The sequence below is a fragment of the Erigeron canadensis genome, chromosome 1 (genome assembly GCF_010389155.1).
Source record: "Erigeron canadensis isolate Cc75 chromosome 1, C_canadensis_v1, whole genome shotgun sequence".
NCBI classification, from domain to species: domain Eukaryota; kingdom Viridiplantae; phylum Streptophyta; class Magnoliopsida; order Asterales; family Asteraceae; genus Erigeron; species Erigeron canadensis.
Window position 1 is genome coordinate 2,883,599 of NC_057761.1, and position 13,141 is coordinate 2,896,739.

Consider the following 13,141-nt stretch of genomic DNA (forward strand, 5'->3'; position numbering starts at 1 on the left):
GGTTTCATGTTCCAATTCTCAGAAAATCAAAAGATATTGAAGTTTTAAAAATCGTCAATGGAGGTGTTCATACTCAGAGGTTGAAGACGACTGTGAGATGCTAAACGATCTCATTTAGATCGTTTTAGTTTTTCTTTCCTTGGAACATATATTTCAGTGTTGTGGCTTGTAAAACGATTCAAATTTTGATCATTTTGACAAGTGTGGTTTTAGTGTGAAGAATTGATTGTGGCTAACTGATCCTTTGGATTGGTTTTGGTCAATCCAATTTCTTGAAAATACATAAGTTGTTGAGAAATTCTGATTGTTTTCTTTAAAACCAGAATGATCTCTTTTAGATCGTTTCAAGTTTTACTTGAACATTCTCTGGTTTGAGTAATTCGTGAAGAGTTGTGTTTGGGAATCATACTACTCTTGGGTAACTGATCTTCGTGATTGGTTTTGCTCAATTCATTTCATTCCATTTCATACCAAAACTCTGCCCAAATCATTTCAAAATACTGAGAATTTTTCTTCTTCTGAAAATTGTTTCATGTTTAAATCGTTTCATTCTTAATTCAATTTAGATCGTTTTAAATTAGATCGTTTCATTCCTGCACATTGAGATCATTTCATTCCTGGACATTTAGATTGTTTCATTTACTCTTCTTCTACATCATTTCATTTTAATTCCAATTCAGATCGTTTCATATCATTCCAAATTAGATCGTTTCATAGTTTCATACTTTCTTCAAAATCAATTCAATTCTCAATTCAAATCAATTTCAAATGACTACTCGTGAAGCATTGTCTCTGGGTACTGATACAAGACCACCAGTTCTTTATCGTGGTAACTATGGACTTTGGAAGAAAAGGTTCATGGATTATGTGATCAATGAACTGAGAAAGAACAAAGTCAAGAAAGATGAGATTGAGCTGAACATCAAGTTTATCAAAGCACTTGGTCCCGAATGGGAAGAATATGGAGCTCAAATCAAGCAACATCAAGATCTGACCAAATTCACCATTCATACTCTTTATGAATCTTTCAAGTTGAATGAGTGCAAAGTTCTAAGCAAAAATTCATTCAACAAAGTGCCAGAAGTTGTATCTACTGATCCTTTGGCATTGGTTGTTGAACGAAAGGTTTCTGACGCTCTTAAAAGACAAATGACTATTGTTTCTTCGTCTGATGAGGAGGGAGAAGATTACTTGGTTCCAAGAGATGGTGTTCCTGATGAATTCTACCAAGCTCTTGCCGCTGTGACTAAGCATTTCAAGAAAAAGTATTTCAAAGCGAGGCCAACTAACAACAATCTTCGAACTTCATCAACAAGTGCATTTCCAAAGAAGGAACAATATTATCACAAGAGTTTTGAACAAGGTGAAACAACTGTTTCCAAGAAAAGAGACATGAAAGCAGAAACTGAGAAACAAATCATGGAGAAAGAAAAGACTTCTGACAAAAAGTGTTACAACTATGGAATTCCTGGTCATTTTGCTGTGGATTGCAAGCTGCCTCGCAAGAAGACTTATGAATATTACAAGCAGAAGATGCTTCTGGCAAAGCAAGTTGAAGCTGGTCAAGCCTTGATTGCTGAAGATGACAAGTGGCTTTTGCATACTGATGATGAAGATGAAGATCTGTCTGCCAATGTATGTTTCATGGCAACGTTGAGCAAAGACAAAGGAATGGAGGCTGACAACAGTGACGAGGAATATCCCGATGATGAGGTAAATCTCGACTCTACTTTTTCATCAAATAACGATAAAGAGTCTTGTAGAATTGCCTTATCAAACTTAACGAATCATCACACTTCTTTAGCCAACAAAAACAAGAAATTGAAAAACAGCATTGTATTTTCAAAAAGGGAATACACAAAACTTCTTGAAGAAAATTCTAAACTACTTTTTGAGTATGATGCTATGAAACAAGAGTTTCAAAACTATAAAGAACAAATGTTGGTTAAAGAATGTGAAATGAATGCGTCTCCTGACTCTAAGTTATTGGAAAAGTGTCATAATTTAGAAAAGACCATTCTTGATCTTGAAAAAGCCAATCAAGATCTTGAAGTTCAAAAGACCAATGAATGGCTTCGTGCAAATGCGAGACAAATGGATGTTGATATTCTGAATAAGAAGCTTCAAGAAGCTACACCAAAAACAATTGAACTTGAAAGAAAAGTTTCTGATTTAAATCATAACTGTTTTTTAAAAGGCATTGAGATTGAAAATCTTGGAAGACAAATTGAGGAACATAAAAAGAATATACTTTTCTATCAAGAAAAGTTGTACAAAGTTGAACAAAACCTTCTTTTGGATTTCACTGCCTATTTCAATAAGTCAAAGATTGATAAATCAGAACTTCTTCTTGGGTTGGGATTTGAGAATATCACTCCATTGCAAGAAGCCAAAGACAAGATCGAACCCTTGTATGATGAAAAGTTTTTGAGACTTGGTATGGTTCAACAATTCATTCGTCCATTGGATGACAAATTTGAGACTGATGAAGTTGAGAAAATTCAAAACAATAAATTTTTAGTTAATTATGATGCTATCAACACTTCTTACGAAACGAAAAAGTCATCAATTTTTGAATTAGAAGAGATTGCGTCTAATTTTCAAAACCAAGAATCTGTCGTTTCACCACCTAAACCAACTAAATTGTCAGTTGTTGTTGATATCAAGACAGTCTGTGTGAATATTTCTACCAAAACTGATTTCAGTCTTTTAGTAGACCATTCCACTCAGACTACTTGTGTTTCATCTACTGTTTCCTCCACCCAAACTTTGACTGATTCTTTTGAGTGTTCATGTCAAAATGCTGCTACTGTAATAGCTGATGATTATGTGCAATCTGATTTATCCTATGACGAACTTGCGCATAGTTTAGTATTAATATGGTACTACTTTAGGTTTTTCACTTATGAGTTTCCTGAAGAGTTAGTTGTTCACCCTAAGCTTTGTGCTAGTATAGGTGTTGATACTTCTACTCAATTTTCTTGTGAAAACAAAGATGTGTCAGTTCAAGTTGATTTCATTACTGAAATTACCAATAGTGTGAAGTTAGAAAACAAGACTCCTGATTTTTCAAAAATCTCTCCAGTTTCACCATTCACCAAAAATGATTTTGATAAATTCATGGAGGGAGAATATGTTTTTGATTCTGAAACTGAGAAAAAGATTGAATCTACCAAAATCAAAGTTGAATCAAAAGAGGAATCTCCAAAATCGTTTTTCAAAGCTCCAACTTCATATTATTCAAAGAAACGGGTTACTTCCAAACTCATCAAGACTGAACCAAAGACTGTCACCAAACCAAGAATAAATAAGTTAAAAACAAAGTGTCCTAACCTGGAAAAGCATGTTAAAACCAAACAAGATGAGACCAATCCCAAAATCAAATACAACAAAGTGAAACTTCTGGAATTCAATTCAAATGTTTCTTCGTCTAGCTCTCATTCTAGTTCAATTTCTAAAGTGTCTAAGTCTAGCTCTGTTTTGCTAACTAGGGATACTTCAAATGGTGCGACTAGGTATAGGGATAGATATGGCTGGTTTTCTCATGATAAACCTACGAAACAAGAAGTTTCTGCACCTTCAAAAGAGTCTAAAAAGATAAAAGTGCTTCAAAACTCTCGTTCTAATCTTCTTAGTGTCAATTCGACAGGTGGAAAGAGCTTAATTAGTGAGACTAAATGGGTAGCTAAGTCATTAGTACTTAAGTTCACTAATGTTAATGGTGCCAAGGCTAGGCCTTGTGATGTTGTAAACAATGTTAATTCTTGTTCCTCATATGCATGGTTTGAATGCTGGTAGACATGTTACTTTTGATACGTGTGTTAATATTCGTTTGTTTAATCCAAATGTGCTTGTTGATAATGTGCTTGTTAACAAGTATGTTGATTCAAAAGCATGTTTGTATGCATTTCCTAAGTTATACCCCCTGCCTGTATTAACTAACCACAAAGGACCCGTCTTTAAGTGGGTACCTAAAGTTGGTTAAATTTTTGATTGCAGGAAATAACCATCTGTGTATGGATACTCGATTCCGGGTGTTCAAAACACATGATTGGCAATAAATCATTGCTCAAGAATTTTGTTGAAAGATTCATAGGAACTGTTCGTTTCGGAAACAACAATTTCGCTCCAATTCTAGGTTATGGAGATATTGAAAGAAACAGAATTGTCATCAAGAAAGTTCATTATGTTGAAGGCCTGAGTCATAACTTGTTCAGTGTTGGACAGTTATGTGACAACAATCTTCAAGTTCTTTTTCGACAATCTCTGTGCAAAGTCCAAACTCTAGATGGAATTGATATCCTATGCGGAGATCGTGAAGACACTCTTTTCACAGTTAATCTTGATGATAACCAACCAACTGATAATATCTGTCTTGTTTCAAAAGCTACTTCGAAAAATTCTTGGTTGTGGCATAGAAGGCTTTCTCACTTGAATTATCAAACCATCAATGCTTTAGTCAACAAGCAACTTGTTGAAGGCTTGCCTGACTACAAATATGAGAGTGAGCATGTCTGTCCTTCTTGCGCAGTTGGGAAGATCAAGAGAACTTCTCATAAACCAAAGAAAATTCCACACACTTTGGCACCTCTTCATTTGCTTCACATGGATCTTTGTGGGCCTATGAAAGTACAAAGCAGAAACGGGAAGAGATATATTCTGGTTATCATTGATGATTATTCAAGATACACTTGGGTCAAGTTTCTTGCTTCAAAAGATGAAACAACTCAAATTTTGATCGATTTCATCACTTCCACACAAGTGAATCTTCAACTTCCTGTCCGATATATCCGTTCGGATAACGGTACTGAATTCAAAAATGCCATCTTCAATGAATTTTGCAAATCAAAAGGCATTACTCACCAATTCTCTGCTGTCCGAACCCCGCAACAAAATGGTGTTGTTGAAAGGAGAAACCGTACGTTGGTGGAAGCAGCAAGAACAATGCTTGCTTATTCCAAGTTACCATCAAACATGTGGGCTGAAGCTGTTGACATTGCCTGTCATACTCAAAATCGGTCCATCATCAATCAGCGTCATGAGAAGACTCCTTATGAGGTTATTAACAAACGCAAACCCAACATCAATTACTTCCATATTTTTGGGTGTGTCTGTTATACCTTGAATGATCGGGAAAATGTTGGAAAGTTTGAAAGGAAAGGTGACGAAGGTTACTTTGTTGGTTACTCAAAGACATCGATTGCATATCGCATCTTTAATCGTCGAACAAACATGATTCAAGAAACCATGAATGTTTGGTTTGATGAGATGTCTGGCATGATATTTGAACAAGAAAGTTTGCTATCAACAATTAGTGATCCAAGTACTTCAAGTGCTTCCTCAAGAACGTCTACCTTAGCCTCAAAATTCAAGAAATATCCAACTCCAACAAGTGAAGAGCTAGATATTCTTTTCGAAGAATTCTACAACTCAAAACCGATTCAAGAAAAGGAACCTCAAGTCATCAATGAACCAATTCCGAACAATGACCCCATTCAAACAAATGAATCAGTTCCTGACAACAATCATGAATCATCTTCAAATTCTGCAGAGCAAGAAGAATCACCTTCGAGAGATATTTATTCTCAAAAGAATGTTCAAGAACAACCTTGTCAAATCACCCAAACAACAAATCCATCAAATACTCCAAATGTGTATGTGCCACTGGATTTTGATCATCCAAATTTTGAGGAAAGAGTTCTTCCAAGCTACGATTCCATTGCTCAACAGAACTCTGGATTTAATGATGATAATATTGACATTCATCAACAAGATCCTCTTCCTCATGACAACAAGTGGTCACGTATGCGCAAAGATGAACCCAAAACCGTCTCTGAAGCTCTTTGTGATCCAGAGTGGGTTAAAGCAATGCAAGATGAATTAGCTCAGTTTGAGAGACTGAAGGTATGGAGATTGGTTCCAAATCCAAGGAAAGAAGAACCAATTCGCACCAAGTGGATTTTCAAGAACAAGAAGGATGAAAATGGAATTGTAGTAAAGAACAAAGCTAGATTGGTTGCAAAGGGTTACTGCCAACAACCTGGTGTGGATTTCGACGAAACTTTCGCTTCTGTTGCAAGAATGGAGGCCATTCGTATATTCTTAGCTTATGTCGCATTCAGAAACTTCACAGTGTTTCAAATGGATGTGAAGACAGCATTCTTGAATGGAGAACTCAAAGAAGAAGTTTACGTGGAGCAACCTGAAGGTTTTGTTGATCCTAAGAAGCCAAACCATGTCTACAGGTTAGACAAGGCCCTCTATGGTTTGAAGCAGGCACCCTGAGCATGGTATGATTCCTTATCTACTTTCTTACTCAAAGGAAGCTTTACCAAAGGTACTATTGACCCTACCCTGTTTATTCGTAAGCATGGTAAACATGTTTTACTTGTCCAAATATATGTTGATGACATTATTTTTGGGTCAACCAGTCAATCTTTTTGTCGAAATTTTTCATCTCTAATGGTCAATCATTTTGAAATGAGCATGATTGGGGAAATGAATTACTTTTTGGGTCTACAAATTAAACAATTACCAACTGGTATTTTTATATCACAAGGTAAGTACATAAAAGATATGTTGAAAAAGTTTGAAATGACTAATTGTACTTCAATTTCAACCCCAATGGATGCTCGTACAAACATTAATGCTGATAAAAATGGGAAACGATTTGACCAAAAGAGGTATAGAAGCATGATTGGTTCGTTGTTGTATCTTACAGCATCTCGTCCAGATATAATGTTTGCAACATGTATGTGTGCTAGGTATCAAGCCGCTCCGACTGATTTACATTACCAAGCTATGAAACGAATTTTTCGTTATCTGAAGGGTACACCCAATCTTGGTCTCTGGTATCCAAGGGATACTGGATTCAATTTAACTGCCTATTCAGATGCAGATCATGCAGGTTGTAAGCTTGATCGCAAGAGCACATCTGGTACTTTACAATTCTTAGGGGATAAGATTGTTAGTTGGTCATCCAAGAAGCAAAATTGTGTATCACTGTCAACAGCAGAGGCTGAATATGTGGCTGCTGCTAGTTGCTGTGCTCAAGTGTTATGGATGAAAACACAACTTACTGACTATGGTCTGAAATATGATCGTGTCCCTATCTATTGTGATTCACAAAGTGCCATTGCAATTGCTGTCAACTCAGTCAATCACTCACGCTCAAAGCACATTGATGTGAGATATCATTTTCTCAAAAATCATGTTGAGAAAGGTGATATCGAACTCTACTTCGTGGGAACTGACTACCAACTCGCTGATTTGTTCACAAAACCACTGGACGAAAAGAGGTTTAATTTCTTAATCTCTAAACTTGGTATGCTAAATCTTGATCCTTAATTACTTTTACCATGGAAGGAATTCTTGATTCATTTTTCAAAAATTATAAAAAATTGAAAAACCAAAAATCAAATACAAAAATATAAAATTTTGAAAAAGAACAAAAAGATTTTCTTAATCTTTTTACTTCAAAGTGGTTTACATATACTCTGTATGTAACCCGTGTTTAAATGATGTATTTATTACTTCGTGGTTTATGCACACTCAGTGTATAACCCGTACTTATTTGTGTTATTTATTTTATAAATAGCTTGCATATACTCTGTATGCAACCCAGTTTTAAAAAGAAAAATTATTTATGTTTCAAAATTGAAATTAATTCATGTTGTTATACATATAAATTGATATAGGATAACGTGGAATTGAACGCCTTTGTGTACTTCCAAGTGGTCTTATATGAATGTGTATGTGTAATACAAGATGTTGATTGCAATTTTGTTACACCTGTTTCAAAAACTCTCAATTGTTGATATGAGAAGCAAAGGATTGAATGCCTTTGTGTACTCCTGAGTTATCTCATCTTGAACAATTGATTGAGTTCACTTCTCATAAAACCTATTTTGATTTCACACAAATCATTTTTGCTCCACCTTTTCTATGAAAATTTTTTTGCTCTATCTTTGCATAGATTAAGGGGGAGTTTGTGATTTCAAATCTCTTTCAAAACTTCAAATGTGTTGTTTAAATTTTTTTTTTTCACATTTGATGATTTTTTTCAAAACATTTGCTTCAAAAGAAGTTCGCTGTTTAGTTTGCACATGAGCGACTAGGTTTTTCTCAAAAATATACTCCATGAATTTCATCATCGCCGATGAGTTCTAACCCCGGAGTATTCAATTCTTTCATTAGATAGTGAGGGTATTTTTTTAGTGATGATGAATTCGTGCAACTAAGTTGGAGGGAGTACAGTCGAAAAGTGAGAGGTTATGGTGATAATGTTGTGAGAAAAGGGTTAAAAGAATTGATACCCTTCCCTAAAATTCTCAAATCGCCGGGTAAAACACATTTCTATCGGATGTCATTTGTTGATATCTCGGTATTAAAGAAGCCTTCATGGACCCAATGAAGCGATGCACATCTTTACCTAACCACTCAAGTGTTTCTTAACAAATGCTTGTTTTACTTCTCACGGAGATTTTCTCATTACTATTGACTCTTCATTTGGAAGACGTTAATATTGAAAAAGGGTGACACTCTGCTCTAGTCCCCGACTTCATTTAATCACTTTGTGTCTAAGAGCTCTCATAATTGATCATTAATTTGATCATTCTTCATTCTTTAGGACACATTTGTGTCATATCCTTGTGATATACATGTTTATCTTTGTGATATAGCCGGAACATTTATAGTGATATCTTAATTGATATTTCACGATGATCAAATGGAAATCCAAGTCTTTAAGGATAGTAGAACATGGTTATCGAACGCTTAGGTGACACTGACCATGGTTTACATTCTTTGAAGCATTCTTGAGGTTGGAAAGCCAAAAGACCAAACTATGTTAGAGGTTTGCTTTGTGCATTTCTCAATGATACATAGGAAATCCGATAAATGGTATACATTTCTCTCGGTCATTTCATTAATCCTTTCGATTTTTGAATGCAAACGGATTATTCTTATCCGGTTTCTTTTCTCATCACCCGAACACAGAAAACACGAACACCATGATACAATGTTTATCTCAAAAAACTTCAATCTTACATTTTAGTCACTCATAGGAACAATTGGGTTGGTTTATATGGTTAGACTGATGTTTTGATGGTTGATAATTCTCCATGAACATAAAGTCTAGATTTTAGTCATGATTATTTCTTTTAATATTCAAATCAATCATTGTTTACATAATGACATTGGTTCCCAACTTTGTCCTTATGAGGGGGAGAAAATAGTATGATTGATTATTGATTAGGAGAAGAAATTAGAATGATTGATAAGGACAAGGAGAAAAGTTTGTGTTTGGTTGTTTCAATTGCTTTCCGAGATACTATCATTCAGATGCTTGATTGGAAGTTTTCTAGTTTATTTGGAGTTCTTTTCTCTCAAATTTCATTTATGATCATTCTTCTTCAAAGTTTGTTTGATTTCATTCTAAACTGCAAGGGTTCCAAATTCAAATTGAAGACTATTCATCTCGAAAGATAAGGATATACATTTAAGATTTAACGAAGAAACTGTGATTACTCATGAATTGAGGGGGAGCATGATTAATTCATAAGAGACTTGTCAAATCCTCATTCAAATGTTTACTCTCAAAAGTGCTTTAGATGATGTGACAAAGATCAAAGCTTCAAAGGACAAAAGATTGAAGATTCAAGACAAAGAAGAAAAGCTTCAAAAAGAGTCTTCATCAAATTAAAGATCTTCAAGTCATACAACAACACTTTACCTAAAGCTACATCTCATATATCAAGGGGGAGAGTACATATCTCTGAAAATTCATTTCAAGATTTCAAAGAAAAGACTTCAAGGTTCGAAGATTGAAGAATTCAAGACAAGTTCATACCTTTCGCACCTCAAAAGACAACTCTGATTCATGATTCAACAATCTTCATAGATTCAAAACATACACACACTCATCATTCTCTGTTCTAAAAGAACATTGAGAATCAACAAATGATTTAACTTCAAGAAGTCCAAGACCTAGACAGAATCAAGTTCTCCAAAGACAATGAGAAAGCTTTGAAGACTTATTTCAACACACCAATTGTCTTCACCACCGGGCTCATCAAATTCATTCCTACAAGACAAACCAACACGTACTTCAGATATTACAATATATCACTAAGGGGGAGAATGTTAGAAATCCAAAAATAGTGATACATTGTAATTTAAGTTATGGACTTACTTGTTGTTAAGTCATGTGTTGATGATTTCTAAGGTTAAGGGGCTAATTGTGATAATTAGCATAGTTGATTTGTTTAGACTATAAATATCCCTCAATTCCTTAGAAATCATAACATTAGCATAACTCTTAATACTGATCACATCAATAACACACTCTTGATCCCAATTCTCTCTCAACACACACACAAACACCAAGAACACACACACTAACCAAACACCATTGTTGATGTGAATTCGAGTGATAAAATCGTGTTGTTACAGTGACCACACACTAGCTTCCGATCCCTCATTCCCCGGGTTCCCATATGCCTTACCACCATGTATGGTGCACAAGCTGACCTATAAGGGGCACCCTCATGAAACAATCTAAGCAACCACATATCTTCCAGATAGACCTTGTCCCTTTGATTCGATCTTTGAACAACCAAGTAACTTATCATTTTCAAAAACAATCTCAAAATGGGCGACTTAATGTTACTCGCCCCAATACCATCTTCCCAAGTAACACCACCGCTAATCTGCTTGAAATAAGATTTTTGATCACCATCCGGGAATCCTAACCCGGTTCTGGCCCCCCTACTGAGAACCTTCCTGAACAATGGATTATTTTCTAACAAATTATGGGTATACATCCCAGTGGCTACTCCAAACTTAGCAATGGTTAAAGACCTATCTTTACCCCCACAGCGGAAGTGAATACATTTTTCAGCGAAAATGTCCTTAACCTTATCAATTTTACTAACATTGATGGTAGAGTAAAATTCCAAGCCATTCCTTGCAAACTGACTCCCTATTACAAAATATATCAAACCAAAGTCTAAAATCCTGATCCCTTGGATTCCCACTTTCATCATTTTCCATTCCAACCAAACGTAAAAACACTTCAATGTCCCCCCGTATCGCTAACATGTCAAGCATACTAGAGGGAAGATACCTGGGCTCATCGATATCTTTGGAGAGAAATTTCTCCAACCTCGCATTGTACGCGGCTTTTTCCTCTTGTGAAGCACGAGGCCAAGTAAGCCATTGGTGAGCAGAGAGTGCAGGGACAGGAGCAACGACGGCTTGGGCTTGTCCCGCATCTGATGTGTCCTCACCCGTGTGGGAAGAAGAAGTGGCACGTCTGGGATTACGCCCACTTGTACTTGCAGCAGCGGCCTACACACAAACAAAGACGAAAACAATCAAAACTCGAATAATTATGACCCTACATATGAGCCAGGTAGGGGCCAGGTCTGCAAGAGGGAAAATTGCGTCGCAGTTTTAGAAGACTGCGAAGCAGTTTTAAGCTCGTCACGAAATACTGCGTCGCACTTCCGAGAGTGCGTCGCCCTCATATGCGTTTCGCACTGCGGCGCACTTAAGCACGTGCGTCGCACTCTAGGGTGTTCTGGGTTTTGGTCGAGGGTTTGAAGGGTTTTCAAAACCTAAACAAAAAAACTTTAACCAAAAATTGATTCCCGGAATATCGTCAATTAACAATCAACAATCACAACCCTCGACCTTATTCATCATTTTCTTAAGTAATCCATCATTACACAACAAGATTTATTCACGAATTAAAACTATAAAATAGACAAAACAAAGAAAATTAAACAAAAAAAAACTAACCTTTCCAGTTCTTGTCATGATTACAATGAATTAAGGGAATGAAGAAAATCAAGAGATATGAAGAAAGGGAAAAAAAATTCGGTCGACTTGTTGTTGTAGAGAGCAAAGGGGAGTTTAATTTTTTTTTTTTTAAGTTAAGGTAAAAAGTGAGAAAACCTAGCCCCCTTTACTGCTTTGACCAGATCTAATTTACCCTGCGTCGCCGTTTTAGAAGTGCGTCGCATGCCACATTTTTTGGATTTTCGAATTTTCTGAACACCTGGACTGCGTCGCACTTACACCCCATGCGTCGCTCCATTATTTGTCGAGTAAAAATATGCTTCGCAGTCTTTAGAAAATGCGTCGCCTTTTTTTGTAAGCCAGAAACTGCGTCGCATATTGCCCCCCCCCCCCCCCCACACTTACCTTGGAGTTTGTCCTCGAAAGACTTACCGGATCGCGTAGGGAACTTCCAGACCTGCAATACTCGACACAGACACCTTAAAAACATTAAAATTTCCTAAAAACATAAAACACAAAACACGGGTTACCTCCCGCGAAGCACTTAGTTTATTTACGAGTCTTCAGCTAGACTCGAAGTTCTCCTCATTGCTTGATTTCGAAAAATGGAAGTTCGTCAACGACGGCTCCCACATCTTCTTCCTCATGATAATAAAGCTTCAACCTGTGACCATTAACAATAAACGAAGTACCATCCGATTTAAACAATTCCACATAACCAGAAGGATACACATGTTTGATCACAAAAGGGTCGGTCCACTTAGAAGTCAACTTGGGTTGTTTGAACTTGTACTTAGAAAGGAACAACAAGACCTTATCACCGGCTTTAAAATCCTTTTTCCTAAGCCTACGATCGTGCCAAACTTTTGTTCTTTCCTTATACAACAACGAGTTATCATACGCATACAACCTAAGTTCATCTAGTTCATTTAGTTGCATCGATCTCAACTCACCGGCTTCAACTAGGTCCATGTTACAATTCTTGAGCGCCCAATAGGCCTTATGCTCACTTTCAATAGGAAGATGACAAGTCTTGCCATAAAGCAACCGAAATGGTGTAGTCCCAATTGGTGTCTTGTAGGCGGTCCTAAATGCCCATAGAGCATCATCAAGCTTGGTAGACCAAGACTTCGGGTTGTCTCTTACGGTCTTCTCAAGAATTCTTTTTAATGCCCGATTCGTGTTTTCAACTTGGCCACTCGTTTGGGGGTTATATGAGGTTGAAAAACGGTGATTGACACCGTATCTCTTTAGCACCTTAGCGAGTTGGTGATTCACGAAATGACTTCCGCGATCACTGATTAAGGCCTTGGGAACTCCAAACCTACAGAAAAGCTTT